A 9,088-nucleotide genomic window follows, 5' to 3' on the forward strand; every position below is an offset into this window, starting at 1 on the left:
TCTCTCTCTCTCTCTCGTGGTGATGTGTTGTCTGTGTGTGCACGGCACGGGTGTGTTTTTCTGAGTTCTCTCATTCTCTGCTTCCAGGGGATGACACTCTCTTCTGTCTCTGTTCTCGTTCTCTCTGTCTCTTTCTCTGTCTCTCTCTCTCTGTGTCTCCTGTCGCTGTGTGTTTTTCTACATCTGATTTTGGCTGTGTTTGTCTCTCTGCTTCCAGGGGATGACTTTCCATCATCCAGCAGGAGATCTTCATGGTGAAGGAATGCATGCACCACAACATAGTGGCCTACTTCGGGAGCTACCTCTGGTAAGAGCCAAGACCACACTGAATACCAGGGGTCCAGAGCTACCTCTGGTAAGAGCCTAGACCACACTGAATACCAGGTGCCCAGAGTTACCTCTGGTAAAGCCAGACCACACTGAATACCAGGGGCCAGACTACCTCTGGTAAGAGCCTAGACCACACTGAATACCAGGGCCCAGAGCTACCTCTGGTAAGAGCTAGACCACCACTCAATACCAGGGGCCCAGAGCTACCTCTGGTAAGAGCCTAGACCACACTCAATACCAGGGGCCCAGAGCTACCTCTGGTAAGAGCCAGACCACACTCAATACCAGGGGCCCAGAGCTACCTCTGGTAGAAGACAAGACCACACTCAATACCAGGGCCAGAGCTACCTCTGGTAAGAGCAGACCACCTCTCAATACCAGGGGCCCAGAGATACCTCTGGTAAGAGCGACACCTCAAATACCAGGGGCCCAGAGCTACCTCTGGTAAGAGACCTAAGACCACACTCAATACCAGGGGCCAGAGCTACCTCTGTAAGAGACAAGACCACACTCAATACCAGGGGCCCAGAGCACCTCTGGTAGAGACTAGACCACACTCAATACCAGGGGCCCAGAGCTACTCTGAGTAAAGAGCCAAGACCACACTCAATACCAGGGGCCCAGAGCTACCTCTGGTAAGAGCCAAGACCACCCTCAATACCAGGGGTCCAGAGCTACCTCTGGTAAGACCACCCTCAATACCAGGGGCCCAGAGATACCTCTGGTAAGAGCAAAGACCACACTCTATACCAGGGGCCCAGAGCTACCTCTGGTAAGAGCCTAGACCACACTCAATACCAGGGATATGTTACAAACGGCACTCTATTCCCTGTGTAGTGCACTACGTTTGACCCCTAGGGCCCAGAGCTACCTCTGGTAAGGAGCAAGCCAACACTATATATACCATTGCAGCAGTCTGTGGCTGAGTGACTTGAGGAAGTGATAGTCTGTGGCTGAGTGACTTGAGGAAGTGATAGTCGGTAGCTGATGAAACGTGAGGAAGTGATACTTGATATTTCCAGACCAGAGGTATTTTTAGAATGTAAAGGTAAGCTATAAGAAAAGGTTTACTGTGCTACTCTTTAATAATGTAGTCTTCAGTACAGTCAGATCTGACATGTTTACTGTACAGGGAAAGGAGGGAAACCTAGTCAGTTGTACAACTGAATGCCTTCAACTGAAATGTGTCTCTTGCATTTAACCCAACCCCTCTGAATCAGAGAGGTGTGGGGGGTTGCCTTAATCAACATCTGTACTTCTCCGTCCTACATCACATCTGACAATAATCTTTGGGATGACTTGCGGATTGAATCGCTCTAGCAGCAATGTTGCCCTGCCAGTTATCTACCTGCCAGTTATCTATTTCTCATAGTTGGCATCATCAGAGAAAATCTGATGTAGGGTCCTATAAAATTCACTTTGCTGAGAACGCGGACGGAATTAAGAAATCCAGACATTTAAAATGGAATTCAACAATGTATAAATATGTCCAAGATTATTATAAGACATGAACCAAATCCATCAGGGATTCGTCTTTTCCTTCAACTTTCTGAAGAGGCAACGTCACAGGAATGTCTGTCTGTCTGTGTGTTTGTCTACTGCTTTGTGTAGCTGTTAGCGATGATGCTAATGTAATGGAAACAGTCTTATGGAAAAAGTTTCCCTGAACCTTCTCAATGAAATGTTAACTACAAAATAGCCTTTTCCGGCCTCCCGGGTGGCGCAGTGGTCTAGAGCACTGCATCGCAGTGCTAGCTGCGCCACCAGAGTCTCTGGGTTCGCGCCCAGGCTCTGTCGCAGCCGGCCGCGACCGGGAGGTCCGTGGGGCGACGCACAATTGGCCTAGCGTCGTCCGGGTTAGGGAGGGTTTGGCCGGTAGGGATATCCTTGTCTCATCGCGCTCCAGCGACTCCTGTGGCGGGCCGGGCGCAGTGCGCGCTAACCGAGGGGGGCGGGTGCACGGTGTTTCCTCCGACACATTGGTGCGGCTGGCTTCCGGGTTGGAGGCGCGCTGTGTTAAGAAGCAGTACGGCTTGGTTGGGTTGTGCTTCGGAGGACGCATGGCTTTCGACCTTCGTCTCTCCTGAGCCCGTACGGGAGTTGTAGCGATGAGACAAGATAGTAATTACTAGCGATTGGATACCACGAAAATTGGGGAGAAAAGGGGATAAAATTTATAAAATAAAAAAAAAAAATAATAAAAAAAAATTGCCTTTGCCCACCTGGCAGAATGATATCATAATTTTTTTTGCTTCAAATCCGGTGGCCATTTTGTTTTGCAAACTCTGCAATCACATGAGCACTACAGAAACATTGCTAACCAAACAACGGTCTCTGGCTGGTGTGCAGTTGAATACACCCAAAAATAAATACAAACGATTTTTCCCAGACCTCAAGGGTAGTATCCTGATGTGATTTTAAGCATTGTTGTTGACTTGGAACATTGTTGTTCCAAGTCCACAATCATAGTTGTTTTTCAAAAACTGTGATTTTTGAGAGCGAAAACCTGGAAAAACTAAACGGAGAAAACAAAATTTAGGAGAAGAAAATAATATATATTTATTATACGGCCCTAATATTGTTCTTGGTCATTTGTGTCTACGTTAGGCCATTCATGTTCTGCCAACGATTTAGCTGTGTATATTGTAATCCCTGGGGTTATTCGCTAGGAACCAAACAGAGGCAAACAGGCTGAAACGGGGAAGGACCTACCTGAACTTGTCAAATAAGACACGCTAGTTTTCATTGCAACACGTTTTGCACTAATGAATACACCCTCTGTTTTACTGCTCCTAACTGCCTCCTAACTGCCTCCTGTGCTCCTAACTGCCTCCTGTGCTCCTAACTGCCTCGTGTGCTCCTAACTGCCTCGTTTTGCTCCTAACTGCCTCGTGTCTCCTAACTGCCTCGTGTGCTCCTAACTGCCTCGTGTGCTCCTAACTTGCCTTCGTGTGCTCCTAACTGCCTCCTCTCCCTCCCTGTATCAGCCGTGACAAAGCTGTGATCGTATGGGATACTTGTGGGGGAGGATCTCTACAGACATATATCATGGTGTGTTATTTGTCTCCTCTCTCTCTGTTTCTCATCTCTCTGTCTCTCTCTCTTCTGCTGTCTCCTCTTCTTCTTCTCACTCTCTCTTCTCTCTCTCTCTCTCTCTTGTGCCTTCTCTCGTTCTCTTCTCTCTCTCTCTGGGTTGCTGCTTTGTGTGCACGCAGTGTTCTTCTGACGTTCTTCATCTCTCTCTGTTCCGGTCCTCTCTCTTCGTGTCTTCGTTCATCTCTGCTCTCTCTTCTCATGTCTCTCTCTCTCTGTCTCCTCTGCTTCTTGTCTTCTCTCTCTCTCTCTCTGTCTCCTCTCTCTCTGTCTCCTCTCTCTCTGTCTCCTCTCTCTGTCTCCTCTCTCTCTTCGTCTCTTCTCTCTCTCGCATATCATCACAGTTATATTGTCAAATTATTGTCTGATTTATTACTTATAAATGATGGTTTATTTCTTTCTTAAATGTTTCATCTCTCCCCCTATGGTATGATCACACTGTTTGCATAGATTACAGTTTACAGACAGAATCCTATCTGACAATTATAAAAAACTATACAAATGACCTTTTAGAGCAGCATAACCATCATGTTTGTCTGTTTTTAATTTCTCAGTGACGGGTCCCCTATCCGAGCTGCAGATAGCCTACGTCTGCAGAGAGACCATACAGGTGATTACACTTCGGGACAGTTTTCCTTGACACAGATTTTGCCTACTCCTGGGGCCAGTCTCAGAGCAGGAGTACTGATTTTAAGATCAGAGTTTTGCCTTTTCACGTCACAGTGAATGAGGTTACATGCATAGGGAGGCCCTGATCCTAGATCAGCACTCCTACTCAGAGACGATTGATACGTACAACCCCAGGACCTACAAACGAGGCTCAAATGGTATCCGTGTAAAGTGCTTTTTAAAGGAAAACTCCACCCCTAAAAACAATCTTTTGCTATTTGGTTTCATTAGTCCATTGTTGATATAATCCCAAAATGTTTTGCATGTCAGCAATCATGTTTTCAAGATTATATATAACTTTCAAAATACAATAAAATACAGCTGGTATGATGCATTTTGCATCATATGATACATTTCTGTATTTTCAAAGTTATATATCTTGAAAACATGATTGCTGACATGCAAAACATTTTGGGATTAAATCAACAATGGACTAATGAATCAAATGGAAGTGTCCTTTAAAGTCCATAGCTGTGTTGGAATACCCATACTAACATACTGTATACTACATACTTAATGAGTATATACTATATACTATTAGTTAATTTTAGTATACTTTAAATGGAAAGTATCCTTTCAGTTGAGCGTACTAGCACTTCGCCTGTCTAACCCGGAAGTTGATGCTGTTGCTATGCAACTTCTTGCTAGCTTGTTAGCGTAGCTAACAAATGACTAGCTAGACATCTTACGGCTTCATCAACAATGTCTATTGAGAACGCACAACGACTATACCACTTAGCTAACTAAGAATGACATGAATGATCAAGTTAATACACGTTGGGTAGTTAAATAGCATATAGTTAATATACTGGCACGGTCAATGTATTACTAGCCAACTAACGCTAGTTAGCTAGCTAGCTAACGTACCGGGTGCATACAAGCAACTGCTCTAATGATATGCTATGCGGTTTGTAAGGCTAGCGTAGCTAACAAATTGTCAGCAAACAACGTGTGTAGCCTAACTTATTTGAAAAGTCGTTTACTTCATTACATTGCTCAATATTTTCTTAACATTTGTCAGCAATGAATTTGTTTCCGCTCTCGTCGGACTTTGGCTACATATTTTCATAAAATCTGAAAATGTTGTGAAGCCACGCCCATTTTCTGAAGAATTGCATTATGGGCCCTAAAACCACGTAAATAGTGTCCACTGCTTGTATACTTCATATTTTGGCGAATGTAGTACGACATCCGGGAACTTTTTGGCATACTAACTATATCCATACTATGACCAATAAGCATACTACATACTCAATTTACATCACAAATTGTGCGGTTAGTATGAGTATTTAAACACAGTTCAGGTCAGATCTAGGTTTAATCTGGGTCCATGAAACCGGCCCTTAAGGAAATTTAAACTTCTGGTTTGACTCCCAAGTTTGCCATTTTCAACCAAGTCTCTAACATAGCTCTTTCTTTGTGTTCACAGGGTTTGGGATATCTACACTCCAGGGAAAAAATGCACCGTGACATCAAGGTATAGAGCCCCTATGTGGAGGTGTCATAATACCCATAAAACCTAGCACTCAAACAGTGAAATGATTCCAATCGTTTTTCCACCATTCATTTTTTCCCATAAGGGATTTTAAAAACACTTAAAATAATAAGGGAAATGGTTCCAATTTGGTTTTTTCCACCATTCATTTTTTCCGTAGGGGATTTTAGAAAGACTTCATATGAGGGTTTGTGTTTAGTGTAGGCTTACTCTGGCGTGACATTTTGATAACCGTGGAAATCTCAGTCAAGGTGACTTTATATCAATATACACTGCTCAAAAAAATAAAGGGAACACTTAAACAACACAATGTAACTCCAAGTCAATCACACTTCTGTGAAATCAAACTGTTCACTTAGGAAGCAACACTGATTGACAATAAATTTCACATGCTGTTGTGCAAATGGAATAGACAACAGGTGGAAATTATAAGCAATTAGCAAGACACCCCCAATAAAGGAGTGGTTCTGCAGGTGGTGACCACAGACCACTTCTCAGTTCCTATGAAACAGAGAGATAGGCGCGCTGCTCTGGTGCTCTTGCTCTCGTGCTTGTGGCGGCGTGCCTTCTCGCTGGCCAGGTGTCTTGTGCTGCTCATCGGGCTCCCGTCTATCTCTTGCGTTCTCCCACTGCGCTGCCTTTTGCTTCTCATTCGTCGTGCGTTCCTTGCTTCTCCTGCGCGCTCCTCGTGTCTTCTCGTCTCTTCTGTGTCCTGTTTCTGTCTGATCTGTCTGTCCTGTACTGGTTTTGTCGACCTCTGAGCCGGCTCCGATAGCGTGTAGTGTTGTCGTGTCTGTCTGGTCTCGTGTCGTCCTCTGTGGGGCGCCTTTATGTTGTCTCTTGTGGGGTGGCGTCCTGCGTTTCACTGCGTTTTTCTCCCGTATCTGGTCTTCCTGTTGTAGTGGTCGTCCTCTTCTTCTGGGTGTGTTTTGTTCTCCTGTGGGCGCTCGCGGTCACCTCCTCGGCCGATGGGCGGTCGCGCTCGCTGCTGTTGTTGCAGCCTGTCCGGGCTTTCCGCTGTCGGTTGCTCTCTCTTGACCGTCTTGTTTCTCTTCTTCTTCTCTACGTGCTCTTCCGGGCCTGGTCTGTCGTATCGGCTCCTCCGGTATCCGCTCTCCCGGCTCTCGCTCTCGTCGGCGTCTCTCCCCTGCCGCCCCGTTCGGTCTCCCGGGGGTTCGTCTATCTGTCTTCGGGGGTCGTGCGCATCCTGCTGGTCTGCCCGTCGTCTTCTCTGTTTCGACTCTCGCCTCTTCTTCCGCGCTCAATCGTCTCTCCTCTGCTTGCTGTCTCTCTCATCGCGCTCTCTCTCCGTCTCTCTCTCTCAGTCTCTTCCCATCCGTCTCGGTCTCGCGTGCTCTCTCTCGGTCCTCTCTCCGTCTCTCTCGTCGGGTCTCTCTTTTTCTCATCCGGGGGTCGTTCGTGCCTGTCTCGTCTCCTGGTCGCGCTGCTGCTGCTCTCGGTCGTCTTCTCTCCTGCTTGCGCCCCGATCTCTGCCTCCTCCGCTCGACTCCCTGGGCGCGCTCTCTCATCTTCTCCGTGCCTCGGTTCTCCGTGCTCCGCCTCCCCGACGTCTGTGCCCTCCGTCTCTCCCCTGCCGTCTCGCTCTCGCGGGTGTCTCCTCACACCCTCCCCCGGTTTTTCTGGCCATGCTGAGGTGTGTTTTCCTTCCAACTTGTGGTTGGCTCCGCGATGGTGCGGCGGCGCGCTTAGGTTGTGGAGTTGTGTTTGCTTCTGACTACTTCGCCTCCGTCTCTGCATCTCCTCTCCCTCGTCGGTCTCGCGGTCTCTCTGCGGTCTGGGTGCTCGCCTCTGTTCCGGCTCTGCTGCTGTGTGTCCGGTTCTGCCCTGCGTCGCTTCTCGCTCGTGTGTGTGTGGTGCGGCTCTGCGCCGTTTCGCGTCTCTCTGCGTCTCGATTGCGTGTCTGCTCTGTGTGCGTGGCGTCTCTCTCTCCCTACCACGCTCTGCTTCCGCTCTCGGTCCCGGTTCTCTTGGTCAGTCTCTCTCCCTCCGTCTCTCTCGCTCCGGCTGCTCTGCTCCATCGTCCCGGTCTGGCTTCTTGGTTTCTCGCGGGCTGCGTCCGTCCGTCGTTCGGTCTATACGTCCCCTTGCATCCGCTCGGCGTTCTCAGTCCGTCTCGTCATTCTCGGCTTGTCTTGTCGTTTGCCTTTGTTTGGGTCCTGGCGCGTGCTGCGGGACGCCCGAGATCGTCGTTTTCTGTCTGGCTTTGCTCTCGCTCTCTCTGATCGTCTCCTCTCGCCTGCCAGCTCCCTCCTCCTCTCTCCACGGCCCGCTCAGTCTCTCCTCTCCGTGCAGGAGATGCTGACAGGACACCCGTGTCAATCATAGACCAGCCTGGTCACAATGCGCGAACCTGCGGGTACTCACTCATAGTATGTGCCTGCTAGGCTACAACAATTGCAAATGTCACGTCATAACAGACAGTGGAAGCATGATATAACACCCGTGATCAGTTTGGTTTTATGCGAAGAGGGGAAGTGTTTGAAGAAGAGCCTATGTTGTTTTCAGTCCTCAGAGCCCGCAATGCAGAAGTACGCCACTGGGCGCCTACCTCATACTTCCCCCTGCTCTGGCCTCTTGAATGTATATCCGATTGATCCAGTGCCACATTCGCTGGGCCAGCAGTGCATCACAGCCTCTCTCTCCTCCCACATCATGACTCATGTATAGGCTCCGATGGTTCGCTTTGTTCGTTTCTTCCCTCACTATATAACACCCCGCTCCGGCTATCATATACTACCCAGGAGGGCCCCCACCCAGCAGTGCGCACACTAAGACTGAATACCGCCCCCTCACCATATATTAGTATTAGATACACCCTCCTATAATAAGTATTATAGAAATACCGTGCCCCTCCTATAGCGTCGTGAGACCGGGTACCTGCTCACCGCCTTTGCGCGATTGATAAGAGTACTAGCTACCGCGACTTTTCCGCTCTATACTAGCCTATTATTGGCAGAGGACAACGCCCTCGCTATATACGATACATCCTCCTACTTATACTTAAGTCGATAGTCTTACAGCGCCCGATCTCCACAGATCAGCAGTTACGCCCGCCGCGGTAGGAGGTACCAGGCCCCCTCTGCATGGTGTGGGCTAGCAGAGGAGGCGCGGGATGGCTTGGTGTGGGGGGGGGACAGGGGGCGGCTGCTGGTGCCGGGGGGCGATCTGAATTAGGAGATGGTGAGGTCTAGGGCGGTACAGCCGCGGCTCGCTATGCAGTATAGGGGGTACACGGGTCGCCGAGAGCTGACTAGCGGCTATGCATATACACCCTCGTCTAGTATACATACAATGCCTCCTATAGGTATATAGTATAAGTAGCAGACAGGACCCTCGCCATTATCACAATTAGGGGATACACCGCCTATAATATATAACACCCTCCTTTATATATACATAACACCCTCCTATAATACATACATCCTCTCTCATACTATAAATGATATAATAGACACCCTCCGCATCAGTATATATTATCAT

At 48.3% G+C, this 9,088-nt stretch overlaps 1 protein-coding gene across 1 annotated transcript in view; it reads left to right on the forward strand.

Annotated features, from left to right (window-relative positions):
- Positions 1–3,976: 3,976 nt before the first annotated feature.
- The window catches only part of LOC112069974 (mitogen-activated protein kinase kinase kinase kinase 5-like), a 37,527-nt gene continuing 32,415 nt past the window's right edge, over positions 3,977–9,088 (forward strand). The window contains exons 1-2 of the mRNA XM_070438790.1: positions 3,977–4,033; positions 5,522–5,569. The gene's annotated coding sequence lies outside the window, so the exon portion shown is untranslated. The remainder of the gene's footprint in view (positions 4,034–5,521; positions 5,570–9,088) is intronic.

The sequence above is a fragment of the Salvelinus sp. IW2-2015 genome, unplaced genomic scaffold, assembly GCF_002910315.2.
Source record: "Salvelinus sp. IW2-2015 unplaced genomic scaffold, ASM291031v2 Un_scaffold1174, whole genome shotgun sequence".
NCBI classification, from domain to species: Eukaryota; Metazoa; Chordata; class Actinopteri; order Salmoniformes; family Salmonidae; genus Salvelinus; species Salvelinus sp. IW2-2015.